Genomic DNA, 21,520 nt, shown 5'->3' on the forward strand with positions numbered 1-21,520 from the left:
TTTTAATCATTTTGCCTTTTTTATTAGAGAAATGAACCAATGCAATACACCTAAAGTGTCAAAGACATTGATTTTGGAGTCCTAAACTTTAGTTAGCAATGTATATTCAGATGATCCATTCAGAGGATCAACAACTTCTTGGTTTATCCAGCAAGTGGCGCTAAAAGACTGATAATTCCTTCTGACTGTGTGTATGAAAGGGGGTCTCAAATAACCTCGATGATCACTAGGGGGTTATAATATCACATTAAAGCCATAGTGTGATAAATTACTCTGTATAATAGGCAAGCCTTTAATTAATGCTGCCCTAGAATAAAAAAAAAAAACAGTTTACAAGTTGGAATGCATTTTGTGGGGGGCCTTGTTTATTTGCCTAAGCTATTTCCACCCTTGTTGTTGTTTTTAAAAACCTAAAATGAATGAAATGACCTGTAGATCCTAGATGACAGCCAGGCAAACAAGCCAACCTTGTCTCTGAATGTGATAGTGAGCGTGCGTGTGTGTCTGTTGACAGGAGCCCACCTACAACCAAGGCCTCTATTTGGCCCTTGTGTTTTTATAGATTCCTTTAAATGGCTTCTAAAGGTCAATTACCTGCTCTGAGGCTTCCTTCCCCCATCACTTGAAATGGTCAAATGGCAGAAAATGTTTCCCTGTTTAAAAAAAACCTCCACTCACTGGAAAGTAGTTTTAATATGAGTTCATGCAAATGTCTTTGTTTTAAATCACTGTTGATTTGCGATATAAAACTAGTGTTTTTTGGGGGGGGCTCCAGTTACTTTTCTGGTGAGGTTGAGATAATGTACAGTAGCTGCTCAATTATCTTCCTTCTGCTTCAGATGTTGTTTCTCACCTCTCTCCCCATGCTTTCTTCAACCTCACACGTGTACACCATAACCTGTCACATGACAACCCTGTCCTCCCTCTATCTGTCGTACCCTTCTTTCACTCCTTGCCTGCCATTTCGTTCCCTTCTCTCTCCTCTTCTCTGTACCCAGCATGAAAGCCCTCACGTGTTCCCGCTCCTTGAACAGAGCCTTTGGTGGAACGAAGGCTAATTAGCAGAAGTCTCTTGCAATCACAGAACAATACACAGAGCCGTGCTTAGAGAGCCGTGCTCAGGGAGCCGTGCTCAGCCGCGTGGCAGCGGGCTGCGCTCAGCTCCGTGTGGATCTAACGGGGCTCTGATCATCAGGGCAGGACGTCGTTCCGACCTCGCACACAATCCTTCACAACCTGACAGCTTGCTTTGACTTGGCCTCAAACGGCAAAGAAACTGTGGAATCCCTCCATGGCGAGTCTTCTCTCTTTCCAATTCCTCTCTCTCTCTCTCTCTCTCTCTCTCTCGTTCTCTCCATACCGAGGGGTGTCTGCTTTGACAAGTCAAAGAAGCCCTCCCCACCATCATGCCTGTGTTGATGTGGAAGCACCAAGCTAATTAAGTTGTGTTGTGTGATGTCTCCATGAAGAACAAGGAATGATTCCTGTACTGTTTCCTACCTAACATTTCTCTACCCCTCTCCCCTCCCCTTATCCACTCTTGCTCGTTTCTTTTTCTATGTAGCTCTGTTCTGCATCCTGTCAGGCCCAAATACTGAAGCCTACAGTAACTTTGCACTGTTCACAAATGTTTTGTCCTTTCAATTGGTGTTTGTACACTCACAAATACAGACACACACAATTGTCTCCTACCAGCATTAGTGAATAATACATCAAAGATACAGTTGTAAAACAACAAAGCAAAAGTCTAATATGCCCTCAAGTGCCTCAACAAATAGGTATCACTTGTCTTTCGTTTCCACGTATTGCTCTATTCAGTTTTTGTATTTTTCCCTTCTAAGCCTGCAGAAGTTTGCATTTGAAACGCTGCAGTAGCCCTCTATGGGGGTTGCATTCAGCCCGGAGTCTGAGGGCTGTCTCTCGAATTGAGAACACACGAAACACTCAACACACGTCTGTCACACGAAACACTCAACACACACGTCTGTCACACAAAACACTCAACACACACGTCTGTCACACGAAACACTCAACACACACGTCTGTCACACGAAATACTCAACACACACGTCTGTCACACGAAACACTCAACACACACGTCTGTCACGCTGTCGATACCTTTGAGATGCATTATTAGATTATGCAAAGTAGGCTATAATTGAAAATGGTGGTGAATATTAAACCGGCCATATGCCCACGTTCATACTGGCCCTAGCTCATCAGAACGCACTAATGGCCCCCAACATGAGGTAAAAAGCTGTTTGGCAGGTATCTCCCTAATGCTCTTAACCATCTGGCGTTGCTTAGGCTGTTTTTCCACAGGAGCAGAATGTTTATGATAACGGTGTTCTTTCAATGCGCAGGCTTAGGTGTGAAGTGGCACAGTCACGGTTTAGCACCTTTTATTTTCCCATATTTGCATTTGGCTCTGTGCCCGTACCTACTGTACACTCCTCTCCTCCCCGCTTCTCTCCTCTGACAGAGCCACGCAAGATGACAAGCGCCAAACAATGTGCGCTTTTAAGGGTTTAGTGTTGATTCTCCTTGCCGGTTCTATTTCCTTTTTCATTATTTTGTTGAAGTCCCTATTTATATTTTGGATTATCACCTGGCTTCCTGCAGCAGACAAGAGGTACATTTGTACTCAGCTCTCTCTCCTCCCTCCTTACACTGTCTCTCTCTCTCTCTCTCTCTCTCTCTCTCGCTCGCTTTTTCTGTTCTGGAAAATGGTCTAAGCCTGATGTTTCCTGTCCCAGAAACTAAGAACACCACATCAAAGAGCTGAAGTGATTAATGGGAAATACACCTTGGAGACAGGGGTACTTTCCCCTCTTTTCTAGTGTCCTTCATTGTTAGTGGTAAACTGTGCTTATTAACCCAAGTTTTGGCACGATATCCCCCACGAGCCTGTAAAATAGGCATGTATTTTCTTTATTTAGTCTGAAAACCATTCAGCCCTCTTCTCGCTGTCTCCAGTTGACCTTCAACATTATATATGAAGCATGCTCAACATATCACACTGATCAAATAACTTCCAAACCAAAACAGTTGTCTATTCAGCCACGGAGCTATGAATAGATTTTGAACTCCTTTTTGGGTCTTGTTTCTTTCTTGGTGTTGGGTTTCTATGGTGATGTCTCATCTATCCCAGGTGACAAGTCTTGTTTGGGTCAATGATTGGCAAGGAGAATCATCCAATCAGCTGTCTCTTCACCTTGAGGGTCACCCCTGCTAGGCACTCCACCATCAGGTACAGCTCTCCTGCACGTGTGTGTGTGTGTGTGTGTGTGTGAGCTACAAATTCCAGCCTTGGCCCAGTGTCAGAACCTCTCCTCCCGCTGTCACCTGGCACAGTTACAGAGGCTGATTCTCTAATCAACACCAACAAACAGCCCCCCCTCTGTCTCCTTCCCTCCATCCCTCCATCCTGCCCCCTGCAGCCTCTCCCCCAGGGGAGGCTGGGGCTGTCTGGAAGCAGACGGGGCCACACGCCCAGAACCACCAGGGTAACATCTCCCTATCAGGGATGACTGTGCTATGAATGACATACACACACTCATAGACACACCAGGAGAGGGGTGATTCAATATTGAGTTGTTATGGAGAAAAATAAAATGGCAAAGCAACGGTGAACAGCTGGCCGTTGTCTGTCACATAATTAGTCCAATAAACTTCGCTAACAAGGACTTTTTGAAAATTTTGATTTTCAATGGTTAATTGAAATTAGCCAGAGTGAAATATGGGACTAACGTCAACGACCAGAAATATCATCATGACCTTCAACTGGCTTTGCTCACCAAAGCTCAAGTAAGAGAGCACCTCTACAACTTGCCCATTACACACACACATGCAGTAGCTTATGTAAATTAATGGCCAGCTCTTAAGAATCCGTTAAAGCGAGACGTATGAAAATGTCTCAGTTTTTCATGTATTTGGGTCAAATTGTACAGCTGTTATTGTGTGAACCTGACCACTATCCTTTCCATATGTTTGATCCCTTAGGACTTCCTGGTTCTCAGAAATGGTCTTTTCAGGTATGTTGGTCTGTCAGTCTTTGGCTAGACCTTCTCAGACTGCTGCAATTGGGTTCTGTATCATGTATTTCCTGTTGTTGCTGTATCTAGTCTAATCTGTTCTGGCTTCGCTGCTGCGTTAGCAGAAACCTACTTCAACTTATTCTTATTCCCTCGTCTCCTCTGTTTTCTTTCCTGTACTCCTCTCTCTGTCTCTCCTTTCTCTTTATCTCTCTCTCTCCCTCTCTCTGTCTCTCTCTCCTCTCTTATCCTGGCTGATAGCACAGTGATTTATCCCCACCATGGCGAGCCAGAGAGCATAAATATACATTAAGACTGTAAACTCCTATCATCCATAAAAATGATTCAAGTACCCATTTCTGTTAAATCACTGCCCGCCCACAACTGCACTTGATTTTCTTTGTAACCAAAACCATGTGATGTTCCTCACTTTCTTCCAGCCCTCTCAGAACCACAAAGACTGAGAAGAGAGGAGAAGAGGTGGCTGGTTTTCTTTAATTCATTTTGGTACTTGAGCAGTTTGTTTCTATGTTTGTGTGGTTAAATAGGGATTGGTATAAGTGTGATGATTCAATGTGCACTAGATATTCCAACGGCAGTCTGAAGACAGACATCCACTGTTTCCCCAATCGTGTACAGCACTAATCAGCCAATCACAAATCAGCCAATCATAAAACAACCTTTTTTAGACAGGAATGTGGACCACATGACCACAACGTCTTCCTAGCTGGACCCCATTCCTTCATAACATTTGGATGGCAAGTAAGAGATTAGATATTATACATTCTTTAAAACACAGCATATTAATGCATTATCTCTCCCTCCATCCAGACCAATGTATCAGAGTATTCGAGAATGTAGGTATGACTTACGACAAAGACAAGTCTCAGGTGATGTATTGTATAAATATTACAGTGTTATGTTATAAATAATTTTTGAAATGGGAATACAATTTCACAATATGTCACTCCTTAATAAAACACACTGGTGAAATATTAAAGGCCACTCGGGGCCCTAAAAAAGCATTCCTAAATTCCTGAATTAACATTAAACATGATTTCATCACTCTCCGATTTTATTGGTCATTTTTTGGTGTCAGGTTGTTGGATAAAGAGGTTGAGAGAATGGAACAGTCATTCAAAGAAGCTGTGAGCCTGTTTGCTTCTGGCAGGGGGATGGTGCCAGATTGGAACAAAAACAACTGTGGTGGCGTTTTTGGAGAGAGGCCTCAGGTGCAGCTGTACAAGGTGTGTGTCTGTGTGCGTGCGGGAGGTCTTGTGCTAGCCACACTGGCATGTCATCTCTATTTATACACACCTTAGAGAACATGACCTCCTTCCCAGCTCCACAGTGCATGGGTAGAGCTTTGTGCCTGATAGCTCCCCTGATCTGTGTGTGTGCTGTTCATTCAGATGTGTGCACACGCTTATGTGGGTTTCCATAGTTGTGTGTGTGTGCACATTGTGTGTGTAAAATGACGTTACCTGGACAATCAGATTCAGAACTTCACCTTTGGTGGCCACGTCATGAAAGAGAACCAGCTCTCCCTCTCTCTCTCTGTTTAGCTTTTTCTCTGTCTCTCTCCTGCAACGTGCAGTTTGGCTTTTTGGCAGAATACAGTACAGTAGGTGGGTTCCAGAGGGTGCCAGTTTGTCTGAAGTTATCCCCCTACCGTGAAGACATTATCCAACATGGCAGGTTCTCGGTCGGGGGCCGCTGGTGGTGTCTGGAGGTTGCGTGAGAGGAGCAAGGAGAGAGATGGACCTGTTTTAGCAGTTAAGGTGTGGGGGGGAGGGGGAGGAGGGGGGGTCGAGAGGAAAATAAAGGATTTTCTTGTGCTGGAGGGCGATGGACATCCCAGCGGCCATACAAAGTCCAAATACAGCAGAATTGTCCTGCCTTACTGTATAACAGAACAGAGACAGTTATTGAGGCTAGCAGCAAAAGAAGGATCTCTTGTTTTCTAACTGGGAGTGTTGTGTGTGTGCTTACTTGTCCTGTGAGTATCAAAAGGAAACACATTAAGTTTGTTTCTTTATGAGGATACTTTAGAACTGACTACAAAGTGACACAGTACCTGATCCTCACAAGTGTGTACTTTTACCTAAACGGAGAGAAGGTGCCACTGGTTCAAGTGACTTTGAAATGACGTGTGGCCTGTCTTTGGACACACAAATGAAGCATAGCGCAAGTTCAGTCAGGCAAGACCGATCTCTGTACTCTGGCTCAATCGTAGTTTACACTACTCACTCCCCCCGCTAAGAACGCCCTACCTTCCCCCGGTCCCGGGTCGGGCGGTCACCGGGGTTCAGGTTGATTAGCGCTCCCGCCTACAATACGTGGCGTCATATGATCCGTGCCTTTAAATACGATTCTCTCCCTGTGTAGTTCGTTCATGCTGTCAAGTGCGCGACCCTCCACCTCCCCGTCGCCACCCGGTTCCTGTCTCCATCTTCGGCTCGATTGGTCGTCGGCTGTGCCACTGCCACCAGTGTCTGGACTCCGCGGGGGATTCTTCTTCGGGCGTTGGGCAGGCGCCCGTTGATTTATATAATTCCCCGCGGGGTCCAAGCTCCAAACATTGTAGTACATTTATTTTTCTGTAATAAATATCTTTCACTTATCCAGGTCTCTCCTGATTGAACTACCAACACACACGAAAATCCAACAGAGGACACCAAGGTTAACATTTCAAAACTGAGGTCATTCCAGATAAAGGTTTTGAAGAAACTTGAGGAAAGAATTCACCTTTTAATTTGGATTTTCTCATTTGTTATTTGTATTATTTTTCATTTCGCTCATCCTTCTTTGTTCATGAATAGTTTCCCAAATATGTACTTTAGACCTCGAGCCGTGACACAAACAAATCTTCACAGGGCAGGAACGAAAGGCTTTTTGATAAGGCTCATGTAAAACTCACCTTGGACGACAGAGGGTCGACGAGCCGCTGAAAACCGAACAGGGCTGAAGATCACTCTCATTTGAAAGAGCCCGGCTAATGACTGAAGTGTGTTTTCAATCAGCCTTTTCAATGAGCTGCAGCCGTAGGATGGGCTGAGGATGGCACACACGCAAACACACACACACCACCCTCCTTTTGCTTTTCATGGTACACACACAAACAGACACACACATCCGCATGAAGTATCCTCTGAGAGACTGACTTGATCAATTACACCTGAGGGGTTGACGGGAGAAGTGTGTGTGTTTGTGTGTGCGCAGTACGTGGCGGATGACTAATAGGGTGTGTATTCTAAGCAAGAGTCAATTTGTCCTCACTGGGAGCCTCCGCCCAGCCTGAACTCTGACCCCCACACTGTACGTATACACATAAACACCCCCACACATAAGGTTCCACTGTTTCCCATTGCACACACACGTAGGAGGCACGTCAAGAAGATGGAGTGTGTTTTGGGAGAGGACTTCTCGCGGCCATTCCTGCTTTTAATTATTCATCAAGCTCTCCCTTTCTTTCTCTTTGTTATCGGTTTGATTCTTTCTCTTCCCCTCGCTCGCTTGCCCTCTCCCTCTCTCCCTCCTTCACCCCTCCCTTCTTCACCTCAGAGGCTTGAATCAAGAGGTGTAATCAAGGGTTGCTGGCAGACGAGAGGCGAGGTGTTTAGTCAGGTGAGGAGAGTGGATGAAGCGCCCCCCTTCAGGAGACCAGGGCGAATGCAACACTTCAACTCCTTCCCATCCCAACAATAATCAGCTCTCATGAATAATACTGTCGAAGAAGTGGTCTCGACACACACTTTAACTGCTCAGATCAAATCTGTCCTTTGGGTGAGGCGTTGTGTGTGTGAAAAAAGCATTGATGACGGGATTGCCAAAACATGATGACATTGTGAGAAGTGGAGGCGTTCTATTGTCACCGGTGTGTCATGACGGCTTGTCACACAGACGGAAGGACGAAAGAGATTACAAACAGAAAGCTGGAGGACAGCCAGTGGTGCGGCTGGGTGGGAGGGTGGTTGGAGATAAGCCTGAAGAGGTATAAGGAAGGTCTCGCTTTTCCTCTTTCCGATTCACCTCGCCTCACCTCCTCTCCTTTGAATTTTTCAGGAAGTAAAAAAGAAAACAACGTTACAAATGTTTTCAGTATCCTGAATAAAACAGAACCCCATATTTTCATTGAAGAAGTGTTGGCACTAACATACAGTGCCCTCCAAAAGTATTGGAACAGTGAGGCGAATTCCTTTATTTTTGCTGTAGACTGAAAACATTTGGGCTTGACATCAAATAATGAACGTGAGACCAGAGATCAACGTTTCAGCTTTTATTTCCAGGTATTTACATCAGGATCTGATGCACAACTAAGAAAATATCACATTTTGTTTGAATCCACCCATTTGTCATGTGAGCAAAAGTATTGGAACAGATATACTTAAAACATATTTAAGTGAATAAGACTTAATATTTAGTTGCAAATCCTTTGCTTTCAATAACTGCAGCAAGTCTGTGACCCATTGACGTCACCAAACTTTTGCATTCTTCCTTTTTGATGCTTTCCCAGGCTTTCACTGCAGCCTCTTTCAGTTGTTGTTTGTTTTGTGGGGTTCCTCCCTTCAGTCTCCTCTTAAGCAGGTAAAATGCATGCTCTATAGGGTTTAAGTCTGGAGATTGACTTGGCCAGTCTAATACCTTCCATTTCTTGCCCCTGATGAACTCCTTTGTTGTTTTGGCAGTGTGTTTTAGGTCGTTATCTTGCTGCATGATGAAGGCTCTGCCAATCAGTTTGGTTGCATCTTTCCTTAAATTGGCAGACAAAATGTTTCTGTAGACTTCCGAGTTCATTTTGCTGCTGCCATCATGTGTTACATCCTCAATGAAGATTAATGAGCCCGTCCTAGAAGAAGCCATGCAAGCCCAAGCCATGACATTACCTCCACCGTGTTTCACAGATGAGCTTGTGTGTTTGGGATCATGAGCAGTTCCTTTCTTTCTCCAAACTTTAGCCTTTCCATCACTTTGGTAAAAGTTAATCTTTGTCTCATCAGTCCATAAAACTTTGTCCCAGAATTTTTGAGGTTCATCTCTGTACTTTTTGGCAAATTCCAGCCTGGCCTTCCTATTCTTCTTGCTAATGAGTGGTTTGCATCTTCTGGTGTAGCCCTTGTACTTTTGTTCATGAAGTCTTCTGCGAACAGTAGATAGTGATACCTTCACTCCTGCCATCTGGAGGTTGTTGCTGATCTCACTAACAGTTGTTTTAGGGTCTTTCTTTACAGCTCTCACAATGTTTCTGTCATCAACTGCTGATGTTTTCCTTGGTCTACCTGTTCGACGTCTGTTACTTAGTACACCAGTAGTTTTCTTCTTCTTCAGGACATTCCAAATGGTTGTACTGGCTATGGCCAATGTTTCTGCAATGGCTCTGATTGATTTTCCATCTTCTCTAAGACTCACAATTGCTTGTTTTTCACCCAAAGACAGCGCTCCGGTTTTCATGTTGTTTTCACCTCTGAATACAGTCTGCATAGACAAAACCTATCTTACCCAATCTGAACCTGAGTGTAGACATTCAGTGGTATTTATTGATTGAATAATGTATGTAATAGGACACACCTGGGCAACAAAACACACCTGTCAGTCATATGTTCCAATACTTTTGCTCACGTGACAAATGGGTGGGTTCGAACAAAAAGGTGATATTTTCTAATTTGTGCATCAGATCCTGATGTAAATACCTGGAAATAAAAGCTGAAACGTTGATCTCTGGTTTCACATTCATCGTTTGATGTCAAGCCCAAATGTTTTCAGTCTACAGCAAAAATAAAGGAATTGGCCTCACTGTTCCAATACTTTTGGAGGGCACTGTATATAGTCTGCTGTACAGCTTGGTAAATGAATGAGAATCAGTATTAGCCTCAGGTTTTCAGAGATCAAAGCTGTTATGTAACACGATGGGGGGGGGGGGGGGCACACACAGTATTTTCCAACCTCTGACTGAGGTATAGAGGCTAGGTTGCCAAGACTGATGAATCTCGTTCATATTATCCATGAGGGGAGTGGACTTTCAAGTTGTCCTTCTAAAATTGACCTGAAGGGGGCGCTAAAGCTTCTGCCACTTGGCGTCCGCATGGGACAACCTGGAGAGGAGAGAGCGGCTTGAGAAATCAAAGACAAAGACAACTAGGTGGAAGAAAAAGGCTTTCGTACAATAAGTGTCCTTAAAATGTACTTTGGTAATGAATCAACTTGACACAAAAAACAACAGAGAGGGATGAAAAATCAAGAGCAACAATGTCCAAATAATCCTAATGTATTGGAAGGATTCAAACCTACACATTCCAGACACTGCTCTGCTTTGGGGATTTTAGACATTCTCAAGTATCAGTTGGGAATGGGATATTGTTTTCAAGCTGTGTGGAAACAGGTGTTCTTGCCAGTTGTTCTTAGTTACAGCCTATTTTAAGGGGGTGGGGGGAGATGGGAGCCAACCCCTGTCTACATTCATCACTGCCCAAAAGTAGAAAAACTGAAAAGTGGGGACAAATTTGTGAACAAGACTAAATAATAAAGTGCCCCACTCATTGTGCAATAGCTGAGAGAGGTCAAGCATCGTTAGCCAGCATGTTAACAGTCCATAGCTATGCGCCAGGAAGGAATCAACAGACGTTAGTGTGGCTAACAGGATGTTCTCCGGGGTGTGGAGGTGAGGAGAGGCGAGGTCCTGAGGCCGCAGCTGTGCACAGCTGTCGAGAGGCTCTGATGTCATGTGTAATGGGGGGGAGGGGGCCCGTGGGGACCAGGGCAGGAGAGGAGAGCTGGAGAGGGGATGGAAGGAGGGCTGAAACCGGATCACCATTCTGGATCAGGGTGCTGAGCGAGGAGGACACGGGTGGAGCCACCTGCTGCAGGGAGAGATGGGGGGGGAGAAAGAAAGAGAGAAAGACAGGTTAAAAAGAGATTAAGGAGAGGCCATCATGGTTAGACAAAGAGAGAGAAGGAACAGGCTATTGCACAGACGCAGCATGGCTTCACATGTCCTGCCTGCCAGAACATGTGACCTGTTTTATAAGCCCGGCCCGTCACGTACAGGCCCGGCCCATTGACTGCAAAAAGAACACCGCACATACAGACCCCTTTCTCTCTCTCTCTGTTCAATCTTGAAGTTCTGGTTATTTACTCAGCTTTTGATGTGGAGTGATGGAAGTGCTCGAGTAAGACTGAAGAGGTGGAGGAGGATGGGAGGAGAGGGGGGGGGGGGGGGTGATGGAGGGAAGGATGGGAAGAGGGGGAAGAGAGGTCAGGAGCGTGAAGGAAAGATACGTCTGCGTTGGGTTGAGATGGAGAGGTGGAGCAGGGGGGTGATGAGGAGAGAGCAGATGCATGTTTGGGGGAGGGGGCAGAGAGATGAGAGGAATGCAAGAGAGAGAATGTGTGTGTGTGTGCGCATGTGTATGTGTGGGTGGGTGGGTGGCGTAGCTTTAAAACAGGAACCATCCATCTCCACATATCAATGTCTGTTTTCACTTTTAATGGCAGAATAAGGTTTTCCTTCTTTCTGACTGCTCCTTTGAAATGCACCCGTGTGCATGCGAGTCATTTTATGCTCACGCCATATTAAAACCTAAATATGGAAACGGTGATTGGAAATTGTTTAGACAACCTGAAATGGTTTCTCCCCCGGCTGGGGCTTTTCAAACAGAGTGCAGATCAAAGTACAGGAAACATGAATCATGAAGTATTTCTGTGTGAGGAAACGATGGCTTCCCAGCTTCTCTTCCCCACCTTCTCCCTGACACGTACAGCAACAAACAAAAGATGCAAAGTGAACCCAACAGCACTGGAGTGATCTGAGATGGCTAGCATTGACATGGCTCGTGTTCTTTTCTCTCTCTCTCTCTCTCTCTCTCTCTCTCTCTCTCTCTCTCTCTCTCTCTCTCTCTCTCTTTATCTCTCTCTCTCTCTCCTCTCTCTCTCTCTCTCTCTCTCTCTCTCTCTCTCTCTCTCTCTCTCTCTCTCTCTCTCTCTCTGTCTCCCTCTCTTTCCCTCTCTCTCTTTACAGCTCTCTCATTCTCAGAATCAGTCAGGATCATCTTTATTGCCACAACTCTTTACAGTAAATGTGCTCAGAAGAGACTTTTCCCTGTGTTGTAGACAAAGTTACAAGCATAAAATACCATGGATATTGTCCATAACAACTAGAGGGCGATACGTGCTGTAGCTCATCTACTCTCATATGTAAGCATTACCACAGGATGAGGTGCCTCGCTGACTTAACTCCTGGAGTGACCAGCGGTCACTGATGGAGGGTTGCATGTCCTTCAGGGAGATCACATGACTTGGTCCACCACCTCAGTTCCTTTGTCCATCTTCTCCTCTCATCTGCTCCACCCTCAGTTTCAATTTCACGAGTCCCCCGAGACGCCAGCATCCATCCCAGGTATCCCCTATCCTCCCGGTCTCCCTTCAAGCCTCCCTCTCAGCCTCTCTCCCGATCCCAGCCTTTCAGCCTCTCCCTCCCTGCCTCTCAGCCTCCCAACCTCCCAACCTCTCTCCCTCCCAGCCTCTCCCCCTCCCAGCCTCCCTGGCTCAGCAGTAACTGATCCTCTGTCCAGAGAGCGGGGGAGATTGCATCACTCCCTCTCCTCTTCGTCTTACCTTCCCCCGGGAGTCTGTCAGGCCGTAAAGATGGAGCAGACCGCTCCCTGCATGAACAGGCACTGAAAGCTGCCTTTCAATCTTTGTATATGGTTTATCAAAGTTAGATTCTATCTCTACCGTTTGTGTTGTTATTCACTGTGTTGTTATTCATTGCCCACGGCTGGGAAGGAAGGGGGGGGGGGGGGGTGTAAGCCCCAGAGTGTATCAACTCTGGGGCTCAGAATGCTTGAGTGTGAAAGTCAGGAGCAATATTATCATGCAGCTGAGCTCCCTTTTCTCTCTGTGTGTTTCTGCTTATGTGTGTGTGGGAGTACAGTATACTGTGTGTGTGTGGGTGGGTGGGTGTGTGGTGTGCACGCGCGTGTGTGTGTCTGCGAGTGTGTGAATCCCCAGAGGTCCTTTCTCTCCGGTGTGTCTGTGAAGTCAGGCCCCTTTTTGATGAGGAAGAGCTAACACTACGCTCGGTGCTCTTTCACTTCTCGGGCAGACGGAGGGAAGGAGTGAGGGAGAAGGACTGGAACGAGGGAGCCAACTCCGAGAAAGGTGCGTCACTTAGTGTCCTCAATTATTCATCGCAACAAAAAGGCGCTGAGAGCATCGGGGGGCGAGCTGTCACGGGGCCACAGGAGTCAAACCTACACCCGCCCACATCCTCATTTGGGCTGCCACCTTACCTCACCCCTCCCCCACCCCGCCTTCCTCCTTCTCCACGGCTCGTGCTCCCCTTACCTCACCTCTCTCGGTCTCTCGGTCTCTCTTTCTCTCTCTCTTTTGCTCTTGCCCCTCCCTCTTTTTCTTCCTCCCTCAGCCCCTCCCTGTGCGAGGGTGCGACCGGCTCTTGTTTGCCAGCGTTCTATCCCCTGACCCGACAGCAGAGCCTGACTCAGATGCCGTCCACAGAGGCAAAGCCCCGACGATGTGGAGGATGAGGATGATGTCACCGTGATGGTGAAGGGCGGTCCTGTTCCACAGAGGTGGTCCGATGAGCACAGTGTGCATGACATCACCGCGTGGTGACATCATATGGCATCATAGACCTTACGGGACACGAAGGAACAGCTTTCCTCCAAAAAGTGGGGTGAGGCAGGGAAACAAGTTCTTGAACTCTTTTCGCAAATGTCCCTCCGACTTTTGAACACTCGTCTGTCACACTTAGCTAGATACACACACATACACGCCGTTGTCTTCACCTCCCGTGTGATACGTAGGCGCTTCTACACACACATACTAACATACAAACACTGGTGTTTGAGTTCATTGTCCTGTCGCTGTGATTGAGCGAGGGACTGGCTTGGAGCTTCGTCACCGGAGTTTATGTGACACCCTCTCTCTGCTCCTCCTATCATGTTTTGCTTGAGATGACCCCAGACAGGTTCCTTTCATGGCCACATGAACACACAGCTCCACACACGTCTGAGGTCCCAGCAGATCATGTCTCACGGATGCTTGCACACACACGCACGTTCACAAATGACACAAGTTAGACTGTGGAGGACTGTGCGAGAGAATTCCTTCTTTGTACCTTACCGTGACACACACATGCACACACACCATATCAGGTTCTTCTGGAATGAAGAGACACACTCGATGGCCATCAACAGATTCACTTGAAATCACCAGATATTGAGATACTTGTCTGTCCCTGGAGTGTGTGCATGTGTGTGTGCTTGTGTGCACTCTATTGTGCTCATGTCTGTTTCATGATTGTGTGTGTGTGCAGCCCAGTCAGCCTTCTTCCCCTTGTTGCGCTGCGCCTCATTTGTTTCATTTTGATGCTCTGATTAAATATTTAGAAGTACGATGTGCTTTCCTCAGAATCAGGTGTAACTCACTCCTGTAATCTTAGATAGTGCGCAGAGCCGAGTTTGGTAATTATAGTGGAGTATTCCACCTGAAAGAGAACGAGGAGCTTAGGGCCTTGTTATTCACGCCTCCCTCGCCCCGGTTCCAACCTGCTGATGTGTTGACTCTCTCCTCCTGCTCTGCTCCTCCAACTCACTGCAGACGTGATGGAAGTGCTGCCGTTTGTTTGAAGCAGGACATTCATCTTCTCTCTTTTACCTGGTGCTTCTCCTTCCGTTAGCAGGTCCCAGAGCCGTATCCAGAACGACTGATCGGGTTTTTACTTACAGAACATGATGTGGAGGAATATGGCCCCTCCTGTGGTTGATCCAGGTGACTCAGGGTCAGTCAGAAGCAGCCCAGTAGGTGGTGCTGTTCTGCATCTGCAAGAGACCAGGGACATGATTGGGGACATAGCAGGTATACTGCTGTAGAACTAAACAAACAAGCATTGGGTCGAAAATTTAAAAGAGCTCCCTTTTTTTGTTCAGGCATTTCTTTTTGTTAGAAATGTATGTATTTCAAGGTGTGTTGTTCCAAGGGAGCAGCATTATCATGCTGTTTGGATTATCATTATCATCATAATCCAAACCATGTCTCTAATTTCTGTGTAAATCGGTTTTAAAGATATCAGTCTGATTTCTCTGTTTTGAGAAAACAAAAACAAAAAACATACATTCCCCCAGAAGGGCAAGTTTGGAGATGAAATGATGTGATAATTGAAGATGTAACTTGAGCTTGTAACAAGCTTTATTCATTTCCTGAACACATCAAGACATTAGCAGTCTTGATCCTCTCTGAATGCTGTGTGTGTTTGAGCATTTGTGTTTTATGTAGGCTAAAGTGTGTGACTGTGGAAGGCGAGGATAACAAGAATTCCTTGCCAGTTATTACTAAACAGCACGAGCCATCAACAAAACATCAACAACAATTGTGTAGTAGCACCCCTAAAACATATTCATAAAGATGTAATTGTATTATCTGTGTGTTTATATGTATATTTCTGTACAGTTTACAGAGCACACTAGCATAATGAACATGTAGGCGTATTTGACTGATGCTGACATACACGTATGTCATAAATACACACCCACATGATAGATTGACATACATACACATGGACACCAGGTATTGTAGTCTACTCTGTTCCTGGATATGTCAGGGCTGTTTAGTTCTGGCATGTCTTTTTCTGGCATAAACCATCCTTGCTTGTTTCCACAACAAGCACACCACGACAGTGTAGAAAAGGTTTGATTGCTTCTCAACATCTGACTAAGAACCAAAACCTCGTCATGGAAAACAGTGTGCTAACTCGTGCACACACACACAGCTCGTGTCAACCCATACGGAAAATATCTAATTTCTTACATGTGTCTGTGAGTGTGTGTTATCGTGAACAGTGTTCAGTCCACCAGAAACCATGCCCGTCTTTCTATTGGCCTTTCTGCTGTTGTTCTGTTTGGAGAAATGAGAGGTCTGAACTCCACTCTGACAGCTTAGAAAATGAAAAGATGAAACATTTGAACCTTATTCGATGTCAAAAGGGGGAAAGGAATAACACATGATACAACTTTTTAATGATCTGACAATTCAGTTTATTCCTGTCTAAAATATTGTCAGTGAAGTTTCTTGAGTGATATTGTGGAAGCATGTAAAGCTATCTTTGGTTGTGTGGTTGTGGGAGTAGTTTGATTGTGTAATAGGAACCATCTTGGAACTTTGAAAGACTCTGCTCTCCCGTATACCATGTTATACCTCACTGGTGGTTCTCCTTGGCAGGTGCTCGCACTTGGAGCTTTTCATGGCCCTGGTGAGTCTTCCCAGAGAGCTGGAGAACGTTATATTTCACATTATTTCAGAACAATAGGTCATTTCCTGTTGGCTTCAATCGGAAAAGTTCTAGAGGCATTGCCAAGCTCCAGGAAGGCTGTGAGGGAGAGCTTGGCACCTGAAAGGGACCTAAACCGGAGTGATGGATGGGCAGGTAGGCTCCTTCCAAACAATGTGAAATCAAAGGTGCTAATCTGGTTCGAGTCATGGTTGGCATGAGTAATGCTAGTGTTCACTATTGCTGGATGGGAATTGTGGGAAGAAACTGTGTCTATCCTTCTCCCTAATGTTTTGTCATGTTGATAACCACATTTCCTCATTATTGAAGGAGTCTTTCTCTTGCTTATTGTATTGGTAGATTTGGTGATGGTTTTAAGTGTATCTCAGATTTCTAAACTCTGTATTGAAAACTCAGTAACTGAAGAGACCCAGATTAGGTTGCCTTTTATTATTCTCAAACTATTTCAGACTCAATCATTTACAGCCAAGGCATTAAATTAAATCTCTTTAGATTGGTACTTGGAGGCCTACGCCCCTTGTGCTTACTTTCAGGGGAGGAGGGGGCCGCAGATGCATGTAACACCTTGTGTGTTTTATTATTGAAACGCTTGCTGCTGATTAACACAAAGATGAAATGGCAAAACGCTAACGTGTGATTTCCCATGGGGCTTATGGCCTTCATTAGCTGCAGGTGTTAGCTACGCTACATAGCCAACCTTCATAGAGAAAGGCCTTAAAAAGTATCGATGCCAATTATGCTTCCCGATGTTTTCAACTAATTCTGTTATTAAACTGAGGGGTAACTACTTAGGATTGTGAAATGGGTTGGCAGGTACTTGACTATAATTTTTTTAATTGAATTTGTTATTATTTATTTAAATTATTATTTATTTTTGTATCTGTGTTCTTTTTCGTGGTGGTGCACGGCTATAAATTCCCCTGTTTAGAAAGCTCCTGTGTGCACTGTTAAAACCAGTCAGTCATTTAATATGGGTAGTATTGTGAACAGTAGTTCCTCTCTTCAGCCCTGCTCAGTTTTGTTACAGTACGTGATACTATTGATTATGTTGACGGACACGAGAGGCCCTGCATGTTCGGCCAGCACTAAAACCGGCCTGTTGGAACGGCCAAAGTTTAAAGATTTAAAATTACCTAGCCCACTGCTAAGGCATAGCATAAGCTACAGTTGACCACAGTGGATCTGGTTAGAGTCAATCCCAGATGGATCTATCGATCCTGATTGGCAGGTGTGCGAGATGAAAATGACTCTTATGGGTAAACCAATGGATGAAGAGTGAGAATACTGCTTTCCATTGAGAGCAGGCATCCATCTGTAACAGTGCCAACTCATGGATTCTCCTCCTGCAATCATGCCAAGGGGATAGGAGTGCATTCCCTCCTTTTTTTCCCCTCCCCTCTCTCTCTCTCTCTCTCTCTCTCTCTCTCTCTCTCTCTCTCTCTCTCTCTCTCTCTCTCTCTCTCTCTCTCTCTCTCTCTCTCTCTCTCTCTTGCCTTCTCTCTCTCTCGGCCCATGTTCCCTCCCTCCATTCCTCCCCTCCCTGGACTTGTCCTTTTCTGCAATGCTGAGTAAGCGGGCTGTGGCGCGAGAGACAGAACAAGCCTCCTAGCCTCTCCTTCTCCTCTCCATCTCTTTCTCTTTCTTTTCCTCTACATCACGGTAGATTTATTACCTCACCGTTTTCTTCCTGTAAGCGATGAAACGGAGGGTATTATTCCCGGGTACTGACAGGGAGAGGGAGAGAGTGTCCCTGGAGGTGTGTGAGGGATGGGGTGGGGGTGGGGTGGGGGGGGTAGATATAGGTGTGCGGCCAGCGCGAAGGGAGGAGAGAGAGGAGGGGGGAAGGTACTCCAGAGCTGTAGCCTGACTCATCTAAACGCTATGGAGAAGTGGCTGAGTTTAATTGATTCTGACAGCCGGGGTCGGACTGCAGCCCTCCCCCAGGGGAGGAACAGAGTGAGCGAATCCCCTTTAAGGCTCACCGTTATGGGGAACAGGGGCTGGGGCCAGAGGGGTGGAGGTGCAGAGGATAGCTGGATACACCCCCACACAGCAAGACACACACACACATACATACACACACAGCCACACACACATAGACTTGGTGTTTCTAATATGATTGCTTCTTGTAAAAGTAATGTCCACACACTCTCATTATCCTACACACACCTCTCTCAATTAAATTTATAATAGGGAGTGAATTAAGACAGATTAAAATGTGTCAAGTGTGAACGGACTATCCTCTGTGGCATCTCACTCTGCCCTCCAGCTTCGTCTGTGCCATCGTTAGTCCACAACGTCCCCCCCACCCTCCCATGCATGGGCTAATTAACCTATCAAATCAGTGAGGGGAATTTCCCATCCTGTCTGTTTAATTGCAAGTTGGGGGGTGCGAGGGGATGGAGATGGCTGCACTAGGGTGTCGACCAACCACAGAGCTCCTCTGTCAAAGTCAGCCACACAAACACAAACCTTTACACACCTACACACGTGCAGGCATAGGGGTGTTTTCTGCAAGGCTAGGTCGAGGGATGTATCCCCCCTCCCAACGTACAACACATACTCACTGCACCTCACCCAGACTTATTCATTATTATTCCAGTATTATTCATCCATTGCTCATACCTAAATAAATAAATGACCTACTCTGGCTCCTTGTGCTTCAATTCAGGCATTGACGTGTATAATGCTTGTTCTTTTGTGTAATGTTCTATGTGTGTGTGTCGTTTTGAGCTTGTTTCTTTGTGTCCACGTGTGTGTGTGCCTGTGTGTGTCTCCATACTCCCCGAGACCTATTTCATTAACCTTATTTGTAAGATCCTTGGTAAATGTAGGTTACCACTCAGGCAGACATAATTCCCCAAAGGCAGACATTAGCATCCTGTTATCTCCGACCAATCCCTGGAGCTGGAAAGATGCTCCGCGTTTCAATAACGTCAGTCTATATCTGTCTCTAAGCAATGGAGTGAGACAGAGAGAGAACAGAAAGAGAGAAAGATCAACTGAAAAGGAGATACTAAGCGAGAGAAGCAAAGTTGGAGTGAATAAGTGAGACTAACAGAAAGAATTTAGAGAAAGAAAAAAGAGAGACAGTCCTTTCATGACCTAGCAGTGGCAGTTTAGCCTTCTAAGTGATAGATCAGAACTCAGAGAGATTAAGTTATGGTGCATCTCTTGAAGTGGGGCAGAACAGATGGCAGATGTCCCCTTGGGCAAACGGCGCCAACCCCATTGAACGCTGGGAGTTCTTGACCATCTGGACCGGAGCAGTGAGCACCGTCCCGTAGTGAATTCCCACCGAGGTGACATGGAAACGCTCGCTGGGCGCATGCTGGCAGAACTAGCAAAAAACATAATGTCTGCACGTGAGCTTCAACCATGTGTCCCAAATAGAGCTGGGTCATCGTATCACTTGGATAAAACATCCTCTCTAGAGCACGTAGGCAATCGACTGTAGCTAGCGTAGTGTGTAACAGCAAATATTGAAATCAAACATGTTACAGTAGCTGCTTTGAGCAGCCATTAGTCTTAAGCCAATCAGACTGCTCTCCTTCTTCTGACTCTATTTACTGTAGAATAGATAGCTCTTAGTGATAACCGACTTAACTTGAACAGTATGACGGCATCACCTCTGTACCTGCCTCCCAGACTCCCTCTCCTCCAACATCTCTCAATCCCTGCGCTGTTTAGGGGGCCAGTCACAATCGATGCCCCTTTCTCTCCTCTCTCTGCTCAGCAGCTGGCCATCAAGAATTCACCTGACCGCCTCTGTTCTTCATTAGATAGCTAATGTGACTGGGTGCAGAGAGCTGAGCCGCTTTGAAACACGACACCTCAACGAGGAGCAGGGCAGAGGGAACATCTGAGCCCTTCCTGGGAGGTATGTGTGCGATGGGGAGGATCGTGTGCGCACGCGTGTGTGCGTGCACGCGTCGGATGCACATTAATCAACACAACTGTTGTGCTCATTCGGGCTTCACAGGTATTAGGCCTCAAATGCTTTTGAAGACCATAGGCCACGGACCATGTCTCGATGGTGCGATGGCGACAGTTAAAACACGAGCGGTAAACAGAAAACCCTGTTACCCCAGGAGTCAGGTGTCTTCTTAGGTTACGTTACACCCCACCTGGTTGCAACATCTGTAGGAATCACTGCTCATGTTTTTATTGCTCCATAAATCTGTGCCAGAGGTCTGTTGTTGATAATGGCGTGGCTGGCTCCAGACCCACTCTCCTGAATAGTGTTTACGGGGAACCGTTTCACTTGTAGTTGGTGCTCATGTCACACACGCACACACACATGGAAGTTGGATTTGAGTTGGAGAAGTTGGCAGCCCCTGGTTGCTTCCATTTCTATCCCCAATGATTGTGTTTTAGTGTGTCTGGTGTGTAGATGTGTGTATGAGTGTCAGTCTAAGTGAGTCTGTGTGTCTTTGATCTCAGCCCCACCCCCCCACACACATCTTACCCAAGTGCCGGCCCTGACGAGGTGGGAGGCAGTGTGTGACGGCTGGGGTTTTGTGTTAACTCTTATTAAAGGGAAATATGCATCAGCATTCCAGAGCTTTCCGTTTTATCTACTCCCGCGATATGCCGTGCGATGGCGTCAGTAGATTGGGGGCCGATACACGAAGGCTGTACTCCTGCTTCACAAGCTCCCCTGCAGAACCTTTCACTGGGAAGTAGCGTTGTGCCTCTTACAAATTCAATACATTGAACACAGGTTTCACTAAGCCAACCTCAATCTGTCGTTGGTCAATATACCTCCAGGAGGACGTGTGGTCTTGCCAGTGAATCGCCTCAGCTCTCCCCAGTCCAGTGAGGAATGCAGACCCTCGGGTCTAACCGTGTCTGAGGTGCACGACCTGGGGCCAAAGGGCAGAGTGCAGTGCTGCTGTGATTTCAGGTGCCTTGTCTTAGCCTGTCCACTCCTATTTCAGGGGTGGCAACAGAGCTGAGGGGAAAGGATCTGAGTCTGAGTCTGGAGAGGGAATGGTAGGAGGAAGTATAGTGTGAGAGGCATGACAGGGGGGTGGAAGAAGAGAGGAAATGAGAAAGGGAATGAGGTTAAAAATGAGAAAGGAGAGTGAGGTTAGGAGAGGGGGGGAATGATAAAGGAGAGAGGTAAAGAGAGGAAGGGAGGGATTCCCCTAATGTATTGTTAGCTCCATTCATTAAATAT

The sequence above is a fragment of the Hypomesus transpacificus genome, chromosome 8 (assembly GCF_021917145.1).
Source record: "Hypomesus transpacificus isolate Combined female chromosome 8, fHypTra1, whole genome shotgun sequence".
Taxonomy (NCBI): domain Eukaryota; kingdom Metazoa; phylum Chordata; class Actinopteri; order Osmeriformes; family Osmeridae; genus Hypomesus; species Hypomesus transpacificus.